We start from the raw sequence: 14,669 nt of genomic DNA, 5'->3' as shown, positions 1-14,669 counted from the left end.
TTTGTATTTTTAAGGAAGGGTCTACAGGGTGTCCAGGGTCTCACTACTAGATTGAACTCATAATGATCAACCTGTTTACAGTCTCCCAAGAGCTGGGAGTACAGGCATGCACCACCATACCCAGTCTCAACTGCCATCTCAGCACACCCTGGGGATGGGTCCAGCAGGGCAGGCCCAGAGATCAAACCCTGGCCCCTGCACCTGCTTGCAGGCATTTTAATCTACTGAGCTACTTGGCTGGCCCGTCAATTGTCTTTTTATAGAAAGTTAGTTGACATAAAAAGCCTGCCAAATACCTCAGTGGATTAAAGCACCTGCTTAGGCAGATGCACGGGGTAGACTTTCAATCCCTGGGCAGGCAAACCAGCTCCCAGAGCATGCTGAGACTGGGATTGAGACTGGGTATGGTGGCACGTTCCTGTAATCCTAGTGCTTGGGAGGCTGAAAACAGGAAATTACTATGAGTCCAATCTGTGTGGTGAGACCCTGTAGACCCTGTACTAAATACATTTAAAAAAAAAAACTCAGAAGGGGCTGAGGAGATAGATCAGTAGAATTAGTGCTTGCCTGGAAAGCTCAAGGGCCTGAGTTCAATCCCTGGTTCCACCAAAAAAAAAAAAAAGAGAGAAAATGAAAGAAAAAGAAATCATTCACTCCGAGGAAGAAGAGTAGGGATAATTGGGCTAAACATAATTATCTTTATTATGATTATGATATTCGATTGTTAAAATCATATGTATTATTTGGAATAACAGTTTATTAGATACCATGAAACAAATACCACATCTTTCTTTTACTAAAAAGAAGAAGAAATTACACTTAGACAAACAGAATATCTCAGTAGCTGAATGAAGCTGTAATTCTAGCTACTGGGTAGGCTTCGGCAAGGAGACAGCAAGTTAGAAGCCAGCTTAGGCAATTTAGCAAAAGCATGTCTCAAAATTTTAAAAATAATAACAGTATCTGAGGATGTAGCTCAGTCATAGAGTGCTGCTAGGTTTGCACCCCACTACTGAAAAACAAAAATGAATAGAAGAAATGTCAATCACATTTTCTGTTAATTTCTGTGATACATAATGGCATGTTACAGTCAACTGGTATCTTTCCTTAGCTATCTGTAAAAATTCTAACTTATTTCAACAAATCATATGTTTATAATTCTTACTCTAGAGAAAAGATTGATTATATATTTATCTTCACTTAATCCTACAAATGACATATTAATTATTATCAATAATATCTAACCCTTCTACAATGCTTCCTAAGAAAGAGACAATATTCTAAATATTTTACATAGCTCAATTATATTTATTTTCACAAGAGTTCAATCAGATAGATGCCATTATCATCTCTGTTTTATAGTGGACATAGCTGATGCATAGAGAAGTAAATTGTCTTGCCTAAGGTTTCACAACTTATTCATGACAGAGACAGCAATATGGTTGTAAAGCCTATCCTATCAATGACTACATTATACCATCTTGCCATTAAAATAAAAGAAAATATAAACCAAAATTCAAGTTGTTTCACACTCCCCCCAAAAATTGTCCAATCATTTTCCAGTATATTTACAAATAATGCAAGTTCTAACAGGGTCTGGTGCTGAACACCTATAACTCCAAGACTTTGGCAAGCTAGGGCCAGAGAATTTCACATTCAAACTCAGCTTCAATAGCCAATGACTCCTTCTCCAATCTACCTACTATTTTCATCTTTTTTTTAATCTGAACTTACCAGTGCATTAAAGAGACATTGCAGGTCCCTATATCTGAAATGTCATTTCTTAGATTTTTCTCCAAATGGAATCTTCATAAATTTGACATTTGCTCAAATCAAAGCTAATTCACAATTTAGCAACCAAAAATTTTGCAATGAAATCAATCACTTCCACTGACCATTTTATCTAAAGCAGATCTGTGTCTCAAACCTGTATTATATTATGTTTAACTTTTTTTTTTCTTTTCTGTTTTTTGTGCGGAACCAGGGATTGAACTTTAATTTTTTCAAAGATCATTATACTTTATAGTATTATTTCATCGATTCATTGCCTTATTCATTTTTTTTTGTATTTTAGGGCAGGGCCTACAGGGTCTCACTGCACAGATCAGACTCATAGTGATCCTCTTGTTTATAGCCTCAAAGTGCTGGGATTTTTCTTATTTTTTAATTATTTTATTGAGAAACAAATACCAATGAGACAGTTTCATAACATATTAGTAGGACAGATTCAATACTTAATACATTGCATACTGTTGTCTTAGTGGTTATTCATTGTACAAGATGTACACATAATATCCTGTTCACAAACACTATTAGAACAAATCTTTCTATTCATTGAATTCAGAGAATGTAGCTGTATCTCTAGCATAAATCTTTTGAATATGCAGATAAAAAATGGTTGTTTATTTGTATTTCCCTTTTATGTTTAGTTTTCTTAGAGAAGGGTATTCCATTGTCATTTAAATATTATAAATGTGTGAATTCAGCAAAATATTCCAATACAGTCCAGTACTTCATTATAGTAGTGGGTTTCCCGTAAGACTGGCAATTAGAGAAATTGTTGACTTGAACCTTTCAAACCTCAGCATATTACTATGGCTTTACATTTTATAGTTCATTTTTATACTTTTCTGCTGAATGGTTAAGACAAAGATAAAGCAAGACCTATATAACAAGAAATGTAGCTTTTGTATCTGATAAAGTCAGTCAAATCCCTTCAGGATTTATTCTGAAACTTTGAGTTTGTATATCCTTTGTCAGTGTCAGCGATGTGGATGAGTCACGACCATTGCTTGACCAATTTGCTCTCTATAAAGGCCTGAGAGAATGTTTTCTCTCCATGTGACTCTCCTGAGGCACACTTTACATCATCAATCACTTTCCTCTGTGGCCCCATAATGTCTTTGATCAGAAAAATTGGGACACAACTTAGTTACAGAATGTTACAGTGCAGGATCTCCTATGTCCTGAGTCTTCACTGACCTTGAAAGGCTAGGGCCAAAATGTTGGCTTTCCTTGTAGCCCTGCTTTCTCTCTAATTTTTCGTCTGCAAACTTAGGTTGTTAACCCTCCACAAGAGAAGATTTTTGTTATCACCCTACAACATAGACAGTTGAGCTTAATCTCACTATCTGGCTGAATATCAAATATCGCAGGCATAACATGGAACAGGTATTTTCCATCAAATATTGATATGTTAACCTTATAGTTCCTGCAGAATGTGAAGAAAAAATTAATTAAAAATATAAAACAATGTTTACAAAAACAGAAATTAACAATTACATATTTTTACACAGAAGTTTAAAAATCTAACCCTACCTGCATTGTAGCAGGACAGTCCTGTGACATTTTTATTCTTGTCTCTTTTTTTCATTTATTACCATTTAAAAAAATTACTTGAGAAACAGTATAGCAGTAATTGGTATGTCATGACAAGCAGTATATATTTAGAAGACCAGAATGACAGGCATTCCAAGCATGACCCTACTATTACACATTGCAGTCTTCAGTGTAGCTGCGTAGTTCACAGGACAGCATATATAGTTAGTGAGTGTGAGAATCCTACCAACTAACTACTAGTTTCAAAAACCTGCTGAAGATTCTCGGGATCATTGCCTTACCCATCTTGTATATATAAATTCATGGCTTTGTCCCTGTCATCTTTCCTAGTTTTTTTCCTTGCCCTCTCTTTGTCTAATCCTCAAGTGCTTCCTTTCCTTTTAATTGTGTTATACCTTTCTGTTTTTATTTCTTCTTGTGAGTTCTTATACTAGGGAGACTATACAATATTTACACATGTGTGTCTGCTTTATTTCACTTATGAGTATAATCTTCAAGTACCATCCACTTAAATATGAAGGATTGGAGTTTATCTTTCTTTAGAGGTGAGCAATACTCCATTGAATAAAAATACCACATCTTTTTCACCCATTCCTCAGGTCACAGGCATATTGTTTGTTTCCAAGATTTTACTATCACAAATTGTGCTGCTATAAACATAGGTACACATATATCATTATGATATGACATTTTCAGTTCCTCTGGGAAAATTCCCAATAGGAGGATAGCTGGTTTCAAGGGGATGTTGAGTCCTAGTTTTTTAAGGAGTCTCCACACTGATTTCCATAAAGGTTGCACCAGTCTACATTCCCACCAGCAGTGGAGAAAGGTACCTTTTGCCCCACAGCCTCTCTAACATTTGTTGTTGGATGATTTCTTTATGATAGTCATTCTTTCTTGGGTGAGATGTTATCTCAATTTAGTTTTAATTTGCATTTCATGGATGACCAGTGATGTGGAGCATTTTTTCATATATTTATTCGCTTCTTTAATTTCATCCTCTTAGAAATGTTTTCATCTCAGTTGCCCATTTCTGGATTGGGTCTTTAAAACTTTGGGCCCTAATGTAGTTTAGTTCTTTATATATTTTAGAGAGCAGTCCTTTGTCTTAATGCTTATAGTCAAGATTTTTTCCAAATTTGTGGGTTGTCTTTTCACTTTGTAATTTCTTTTGATGTACAAAATCTTCTCAATAAGTTCCAGTTGTTAATTCTTTCAAGTATTACCTGTGCAATTTGATTTTTGTTCATGAACTATTTGTCTACCCCTATGTCTTGAAGATTTCCTCCTACTTTCTCTTCCAGGAGATTAAGTATTTCTATTTTAATGTTTAGATCTTTCACTGGAAGAAAGATAGCCTCTTTAAGAAATGTTGCTGGAAAATCTGGCTCCCTACATGCCGAGAACTAAAACTTCACCCAGATTTATCATCATGCCCTAAGTTAAAGTCAAAATAGATTAAAGATTGAAGTGCTGGGATTATAGGCTCGTACCACAATGCCCAGTCTCAATCGCCCTCTCAACTCGCCCTGGGAGTGGAGTCGGCCCTGCAGGCTCAGGAGATCAACATCCCAGCCCTTGTGTCTTTCTAAGCATGTGCTTTAATCTGTTGAGCTATTTGGCCAGCTCTTCCTTATTCTTCTTTAAATGTATTTTGTATGGAGTCTCATTATTCAGCTCAGACTCATAGTGCTCATCTTGTTTTCAGCCTGCCCAACACTGTGATTACAGGCATGTGCCACCATGCCTGGACTCATTTGCCATCTCATAGTGCCTGTGAGTGAGGCACCTGAAGCATGTGGCGCTGGTGATCCAACTCCGGTTCCTGAGCTTGCCTCTGCAGGATCTTAGTCTACTTAGCTATCTCACCAGCCCTTCCTAAATCTTTTTTATTACAAAGATTTGTTTCTAATTTGATTAATATATGTTTGCAGTACATAATGTTTACGTACCTTGTGGATTTGGTATATACACATAAAACAACACACTTCTCTTTTTCATGCACTTTCCCTTACCTCTCCCATTCTCCATATCTTGATCTCATGTGAGAAAGATCTATCTCCCTACTTCCTGTTGCTTTGCTTATTATTACTAGAAAGCCAGGTGTTTATCTATTGTATCCTTAGTACTCATCTTCTCATCATTTTATTTTATTTCCTTTGTACTTATAACATTATCTGGTAAAGTGCTTTTTAAATATTCAGTAACAATTAGTTTTGTGGGTAGAAGAAAAGCAAAGTGATATGGTTTGCAGACCATCCTTGTTTAAGAGACTTCGCGAATTTTTAGAAACAACAAAAGCAGTTTAAAGAATGGTGATTTAATTAGATCCACATATGTAAGCATTGTGTTGTCTACATAGTGTAAGAACCTGAAAGAATTAATGAAACCTGAAAGGTACAATAGATATAGTAGAACAGAAAGAAGCTGAACATAAACAATAAACAATTAAGATGAAGGAAAGGAGAAAAGATAACAAAAAAAGAAAGGTTGGAAGATATATATATATATATATATATATATATATATATATATCTAAGATGATTGTACTATCAATTTTTTCAAAAAAATATTCATTTATTTTTGTTGTTGATACAGTATCCTGAAGTGATCCTTTTGTCTTAGACTCCCCAGTACTGGGAATGCAATCATATACCACCATGCCTAGTTTTAGTGCTGCACACTGCTCCTGGGGTTCCAGGGCCAGCAAAGCATGTGGTGCTAGGGAGCAAACTTGGGAGCTTGTGCTTGCCAGGTAGATGCTTTAGACCGCTGAGCTATCTCTGCAGACCTTACACTACTAATTTCTATCAGTCTTTTGAAGATAGCAGGTTATGTTTGCAATTTGTACTTTGACCAATTATATAAGATGATATTTGTAATCTCAGCAACTACATTGAAGACAGCAATGTTCAATACAACAACCAAGATCGAATACCCTTAATCTTCTTTTTTAAAAGGTGTATCATCTCTAATGTCTTATCTATTGTTTTTATACTCTAAAACAAACTAAAAAATAAAAAGTAAAAAGGACAAGCAAAAAATTAAGTTTCAGTGAAAGGAAGAGTTAATGTTTAATTGTTTGATCAATTTTATATGCCTATATTTGCTAATCTGAGCAACAAAATTGATAATAACAATACATAATATAACAAACATTGTTAATTTTTTCTTCTTTTGAATTCTGTACCATTTTTTTTGTTTTATCTTGCTTTGTTTTCATCTTTATTCTCATTTTTTTTTATTATGTCCACTTCAAAAAAAACATAGGGTTCAGACAAGATATCATGTCTGCACCTTGTACTATTAATAAACACTATGAAAACAACAATATGCAATGTATTAAATATTGAATTATCCTATTAATCGTTTTGAAACTGCCTCATTGCTATTTGTTTCTCAATAAAATTAATAAAAAAATAAAAACAATGGTAATTAGTAAAGCAGAAAAGAAGGCAAAGTCCAGGACAAATTCAAATTATGGAAAAATTATAGGTCGATTTGGATAATTTTCCATACAAACCCCATGATTGGGAATGAGAAGTAAGCAGAAATTAAGAGAAACAATGTAATTATATATATTTTGATTTCCTACATGTATTTCCCATTCTACCAGACAAAAATGTTATGAAGCTTCATAATTATCCTCAGATAAAGACTGTCTGGAGAAAATATAAAAATTAGTAGCTGAGTAGATATCTCAGACTAAAACATTCCTCATGCAAGCCTACAAGCTAATTTAAAATGTGTTCATCCTAATATATATATATATATATATATATATATATATATATATATTCTATATTTAATTCACAATTACAAATGGATAATTCCTGACCACAAGACAAATAAGAAATCTAACTTGAAAGATGAAAAATTTAAAGCATGAATTTGCTGAAGAGAGTGTGTGAAACTTAAGAACACTCCACAATAACTATAAGCAACACTAAAGAAAATCTGACTCTACAAATGTTCCAATATTTAAGTATGAATAAATTAAATCCTGAAAAATACTACTCATAGAGCATCCAATTACTATTGCATATTAAAATTTGCATTTAAAAACTCAAAAAAGTGAAATAGAATAGCTGTAAGACAAATAGTAATACACTTACTTTCATCTATATAAAAAGAACAGAGATGGAAAATAAGAAAAAAAATAATAGCAGAACACTAGTACAGTTCTAGAATAAGAAAAAAAAATGTAGGAAAAGCAACTGCTCAGAGACAGACCCTGAAACTTAATAGTACCACTTTCATCACTGGTCAACTTCATGCTTGTGGATTCCATGCTCTGCCAACAGCCTCTGGCAAACTGTGAACCCTGTCTACATTGTATGTCTGCTCAGCACAGGGCAGTAGGTGCTACCTAACCAATTTGATTATTTATTAGGAAAATTCCTGGATTGAGAAGCTAAGATCAGAGAGTTGACAGCTCAATAGCTCCATGGAGAGACAATGGAACAGACTAGCTCTTCAAAACTTTCACAGTGATTGCAAGCTCTAAAAACAGTGTGGGTTTTTACTATGGAGTGTCAATTTCCACATGGAAGGCTAGAGTCAGAGGAGAAACACGATGAGGCACTCATCACATGTGAGAGGTTTTAACCAGGGGCACATTTGAGAAGAAGCTAATTGCTTAAGACAGAACCACACTACTATTACAGAAAAAGCTTCACTTAAGAGTTTACAAAATTGTCTTATTGCAGTGACTAGGGGAGAAACAACCAAAATATACAGTTGTGGCAATGGTGCAGGCTATACACTGACCCCAGAAAAGTTTCAACTCAGGCTAGGAAGTGAAACGTGTACTACATTCTGTGCTGAGAAGCCAGATCCCAGTGTTTGTGGCTTTCAGAGGTGGCTAGATCTGAAAGTGGTTACATTAAGTCCAGAGGTGTGCTTAAATCCCAGTACCACTGTGTACCTCCAGAACAAAGATCAGTGGTCTGATTGATTTTGCCATCTATGAAAATGAACAAGAATATACATCACCTTGGATTTTAGCCGCAGCCTGGTGTATGTGGAGAGAGGAGACTCTGGTGAAAGACACTTCACAAACCTAAAGGCAGTAAACCTAAGTGGAGAAAACCTCGACTTGATGTATTCAAAAGTAGTGTATTCTAAAAAGAAAACACTTGTGGAATAATATTGAAGTTCTTAAATTCATATTTTTGTATATTCTTCCTCACTGGTTTTGGAAGTTTTGTATTTTCTTCTCATCTTTCCTGTAACTTTTTGTCATTTCTTTTTCATCTCTTCTTTCTTTCTTTCTTTCTTTTTTCTTGGTTGTTTCAATCTAATTCTATTAATTTTTTTACCCCTTATTGGAATAACATATCTCACTTTCCTCTCTTTTCTGACATTATTTAATTTTTCAAATTTAACTTTTTCATTATCCCATTCCCAACTCATCTATTGTAACTAGTATAACTGTTACACTTTATAAATATTTCGGTAGTTAGATCACTATTATTTTTGAATTCTTTTCTTAATAGAGGTATAGTAGCATTTAGTGGATATTTACTATATAACAATACAAGTATTGTTATAGTGACAATATGACATGGTTTGCCATAGTGTTTATACTTTAACAATATTTGTCTTTTCTATGTTTAGTCTTGTTACTTTACTAGTTCTTACGGTATGTCTCCAGCTTGTCTTTGATGTGATTATACTTAGTAATTTTTTTCCTCTTTCCAGGGTGTCATAGTTGTTGCTATTAATTGGTTTTCTCTGTATGCCAATATCTGGGTTGCATTTGTGTCATTAATGATAATGTGGTACATTTACAAAGACTTGAGTCTTAGGACAATTATGATACATCATCCCTTCTCAAATTAATGGAGGTAGCTGGATTTTCTTTTTTAAAATATATTTGGTATAGAGTCTCACTATGTAGCTCAGACTCAGTTATCCTTCTGTTTCAGTCTCCTCAATGCTGGGATGGCAGGTGTGTACCATGATGGTTAATTTTGCTGGGTTCTTCAGTGTGCCTGCGGATAGGGCTGACATGGTATGTGCTGCCAGGGATTGATCCCTCAACAACTGTGCTTTCCTAAGCAGGCATTGAATCTGCTGAACTATCTTGCCGACCATGGATTTTCAAACAGAGAAAAGGGCTTATAGTTAATAGTAGCCTGAGTGCATTGTTGAAAACCAAACACTAAAAAGGAGGTCTCCATATTAGCAATAAAGTCCTTATAGTATATTCTACCTATAACCATTAGCATATAGAAATAGATAGTTACAGAAATGGGGCAGCAAAATGTTACCAAAAATTCACAAATGCTACAATGTTGACATTAGTGCAACATGATGGAGGAAATCAAAAGGCACATAGCAACCTCTTTAAAATAAAACAGGGAATTAGAAAAAGATCAAAGTACTGGACAAACTCAGAGAATATTTAGCTGAGCAAGTAATGGACTTAGAGTACAAATAAGTGAGTTTATGGATGACAGTGAAAATAGATATCTGAGCTAAACAAAATGATACAAAACAAGACTACCCAGATCAAAAAATTAGAGTTGATGAAATGGTATCGCACAGAAATAATGAGATTAAATATTTCATTGACAGCATGGGCAGATATATAACTAACATTTATGTTAGATATTTACTAACATAAACATATATGCACCAAAGACTAATGTCAGCAATCTTATATAAAAGATACTACATACCATAAAAGATGAGAAATAACATAGACATTATTATAGTAGGAGACCCCAATACACCACTCTCACAAATACACTGAATAAAAATCAAATGATGATTAGGGCAAAGTATAAGAACTAGAAATTATGGATCATGTTAGTGATAAATTTGTCATAGCTACCTTTAAAACAAAAAGAAAATATGAAAAATTTATCTAATAATTGCTATATGACTCAAAAAAGTCTATGCAAGATTAATTAGAATTGCTAAAATTATAAGCTTGCAAAAGTGGCATATAAATGTTTGTGGAAATAATAGTGCAAACTTTTCCAACTCTGAAGAATTAAACATACAGAAAAGTGCTTTATTTAAAATCATAAATGATAATGATCAAAAGTCTGTCCGCAAAACATCAAAGACATAATCACACCAAAATGAATGAACTTCCAACCCAGATTCATATGTCCTGCAAAACAGTCTTTCAAAAGCAATGGTGAAATGGGGTCTTTCCATAGAAAGAATGCCCTAAGAAATTCATGGCCACCAAAGTAGCATTCCAAGAAATTTTCAGTGGCCAGTGTGATGGCTCAATAAATTAAGTGCTTCCTTGGCAAGTGCAAGGAACATCCCAAAAGGTTAAAGTGAAGCCAACAACTCTTTCTTGCCTTTTTTGTTTTTAAATGCATTTACTACAAGGTCTACAGGGTCTCACTATACAGATTGGGCTCCTAGTGATCTTTCTGTTTTCAGCCTCCCAAGCACTGGGATTACAGGCTCATGATACCAAGCCCAGTCTCAGTCACCGTGTCAGTGCACCCTGGGGGCGGGGCTGGCATGCCATGCTGGGAATCAAACTCTTGTCCCTGCATTTTCCTAAAAAGATAATTTAATTTGCTGGACTATCTGGTCAGCCTGAAGCCAACAATTCTTTTTTTTTCCTGTACCAGCGATTGAACTCAGGACCCTGTGCTTGTGAGGCAGCCACTTATTCTACTGAGCTAACTCCCCGGCCAACAATTCTAAGAAGACTAATACAGTGGACACACCAGGCAGCTTGAACAGTTACATAGTAAGAGTATGGGGAGTCAAATTAGCAACAGGAACAATAATGCAATGTAAAGAATAAGTCAATGTCATTCAGTATTAACTTTCATGCAAATGTCCTCAGTTCTACAATTAAAACACATGAAGTGAATAATGGAATCAAATGGAAAAAGATCACTTTAGGTCTGTTATATTAAAGAAACACATTTAATTAAAAAAGAACTTCATAAACCAAAAATCATAAGATAGAAAGCAGTAGGCCATGCAATGCCAACAGGCAGAAACAGTTAACATATTTTCAGATAAAGCAAACTTTATCCAATACTGATCAGAAGAGTCAAGGCAGGTCACTACATAATTGGTTTAGGAAACAATTCATGAGGAAAAGATAATTATAAATATACATGCACCAAATACCAGTGCCAGCAATCTTATATAAAAATACTACATACCATAAAAGATGAGAAATGCATAGACATTAATATAGTAGGAGATCTCAATACACCACTCTCACAAATACACTGGATAAAAATCAACAAATGATGAACGTGAACCAAACTTTCATACAAATGCACTTAATATTCATCTACTGTGTCCCACTAAACAACATCTGAATAGATAATCTTTTCAGAAAGAAAATTGAATGTTCTTCAAAATAGACCACATACTAGCCAATAATGCATGCTTAAGTAAAGGTAAAATAATTAAAATTGTCTCATATGCTAGTGGATGAGGACGGAAGCTTCTCCAAAGTTTGTCAGGAAAGCCAGCATGACAAGATCTTCCAGCAGAACACCCCAAGAGAATTAGCAGCCTCCAACAGCTTCTTCATACAGTATCCCTAAATGTTTTGGCAGCTTCTCTTGTTCTGCCTTTTTAAAAATTAATTTTATTGAGAAACAAATACTAATGGGACAGTTTCAAAACAGATTAGTAGGACAGTTACAATAATTAATAATAATATTATAATATATATATATATATATATATATATATATTGCGGAACCAGGGATTGAACTCAGGCTTTTGTGCTTGCCAGGGAAGTGCTTATTCCACTGAGCCATCTACCTGGCCCCAATACATTGTATATTTTGTCTTCATAGTAGTTATTCATAGAACAAGATGCAGACATGATACCCTGTCCAAACACTATTAGTATAAATGTTTCTTCTCATTGAATTAAGAGAAAGTAGCTGTATATCTATCCTAATTATTTTGTATATACAGATACAAAATAGTCCTTCCTTTATATCCGCCTTTTTTTTTTAGTTTTGTCAGAGATGGGTATTCCGTTGCCATATAAATATTGTAGGTGCTTGAATGCAACAAGATAATCCAATATAGTTAGATAAAAATGTTACATTTCTTATTATATGTCTTGGTTTATCTTGGTTTTAACCATCCAGTAGAAAAGTATAAAAAGGAGGTGTAAAAAGTAAAGCCATTTTAATATGCTGAGCTGTAAAAGGCTCAATTCAACAACTTCTGACAATTGCCAGTTCTGTGAATAACCCACTACTATTATGGACTGCTGGACTATATTGGATTATTTTGCTGAATTCACACCCCTCCTGCCTTCCCTTATGCTGCTGACAACAATCTTCAAGTGGGCCTCCCACACCGAGCATAATGCTGGTTTAATTCAGCTGGGTGTAATAAGTTAACCACCAGTTAGAAATCCACTACATGGAAATTAACAATACACTTTCTGAGAAACTTGGAATCGTAGGGGGAAAAAGCCAGTTCCTAGAATCAAATGATAATATCAGTAAATCATAGGACAAACTATGGGACACAATTAATGAAGTCCTAATAGGAAAGTTTAAAGCTGTGAATGTCTGTATCAAAAACAGGATAAGCCCAAATTTACAACCTAATTATCTCCCTGAAGGTTTTAGATAAACAAAAACAATTAAAATTTAATATTAGTGCAATGAAGGAAATTATAAGTACAGAGTATATATTAGTAAAATTGATATTTGAAAACATAAACATCACCAAGTTGCATGGAGATATGGCTTAGTGCCACAGTCTCTATATAATACTTGCAAGGTCCTGATTTCTATTCTCAGTAGCAACAAAAAATAAATCATCAAATAGAATGGCTGTGTTTTGAAGCAAGAAACAAAATATACCATGCCTTAGATAATCTTTTTTTTTCTCATTAGCATCAAATTTATTTGCATTATATAATCATTAATTTTTTATTTTTACTTTCCTTTTTGAGACAATCTCACTGTAAAGTGCAAACTTAATTCCTCTTGCCTCACCCTCAAGATCACAGGTCTATAACCACTGCTCCTAGTAGTAATATTCCTTCTTTTGTGTATCAAAATTCATAGCAAACAATGAGTTCTGGATTGCAAAAGAGGATTTATTTTTTGCACCTGTTTCATTTAAGTTTTAGTCCACAAAAGATAACACAAAAACACATGCAAGTATCATGGTACAATGCAGTACATACTTAACAGAAGTCAGCTACACAATGGCCATCATAAGGAAAACTACAGTTGAAATAGAAAAACTATTCACCAGGTACACTACAAAGCTATTTTTGAGCTGCTGAGGAATCAAATCAAGGGCCTTGTGTTGGGGTTAAAAACAGTGTACTGCATGAATGTAGGCAGCTGGTTGAATGCCAGTGACTAAAGTTTTCTTTCAAATGTTTCAGTGACATCTGAGCTCTCACTGAGTAAAAAGCAGTGATAAAGAACAGCAGAACTCAAAAGTGGTAGCTCAGCTATTCCCTAGTGTTTGAAAATTTGAAATGTTCTTTCTTTACTTTCTTCCACAAACTTGTACTAGTTTATATTCTTCTCTTTAGTTTAAGACTTCAAAATATCTCCTTGTTAATCTCATTATAGTCATTTCTTGCTATCTAAAAAAAAAAACAAAAGAAAACAAAAAAACACCACTTCTTTCTGTATATTGTAAAACTTCTTTGACATTCACATATTTATCACCATTTTCAGATCTTTCTGCCCTCTGTCCATTATTCCTGGCCTTAGAAACTCTCTTTATAAATAAAGCAGCTACTTTATTATTACACATTCATTATGCTTGGAATTTCAGAACTTATAATGAAACAACTCTCCTCTACTAATTTGATATCACATGCATCATGGTCAAGATATGTTGTCTCAGGTTCAATCTCTGGGCCTGCCATGCCAGCCCAGCCCCATAGGCAGGCTGAGACAGCAAATGAAACTGGGCGTGGAGGCACGCACCTATAATCCCAGCTTTTGGGAGACTGTAAACAGGTGGATCACTATGAATTCCATCTAGTAGTGAGACACTAAACACCCTATAGACCCTTCCCTAAAATACAAAAAAAACAACACAAAAAGATGTGTTGTCTCATCTTCTGCTTCTGACTCTTCAACAGGAGAAATGGAGCCATCAACACCCAAGCATTTGTTTTTTTTAAATTTATTTTTCAACAAATAATACACTGCATATATTCTTCTTAGTGGTTAATTGCTGTACAAGTTGCGGACTTGTGATCCTATTTACAAACACCATTAGAACAAATAATTCTATTCATTAACAGAATGTAACTATATATCTATCCCAACCACTTTGGATACACAGATACAAAATGGACATTCATCTGTATACCCCATTTT

General features: G+C 34.5%; 1 non-coding gene and 1 pseudogene across 1 annotated transcript; both read right to left on the bottom strand.

Moving 5' to 3' along the window:
- The window catches only part of LOC105741270, a 97,415-nt pseudogene that overhangs the window by 15,652 nt on the left and 67,094 nt on the right, over positions 1-14,669 (bottom strand).
- LOC111814633 lies at positions 13,353-13,486 on the bottom strand. Its single transcript, XR_002819563.1, has one exon. It is a non-coding gene; the product is annotated as a small nucleolar RNA SNORA40 (small nucleolar RNA).

This window comes from Octodon degus, unplaced genomic scaffold (assembly GCF_000260255.1).
Source record: "Octodon degus isolate 3935 unplaced genomic scaffold, OctDeg1.0 scaffold00385, whole genome shotgun sequence".
Taxonomy (NCBI): domain Eukaryota; kingdom Metazoa; phylum Chordata; class Mammalia; order Rodentia; family Octodontidae; genus Octodon; species Octodon degus.
The sequence above is the reverse complement of the archived record's forward strand: the minus strand, read 5'-3'. Positions and strand labels throughout refer to the sequence as shown.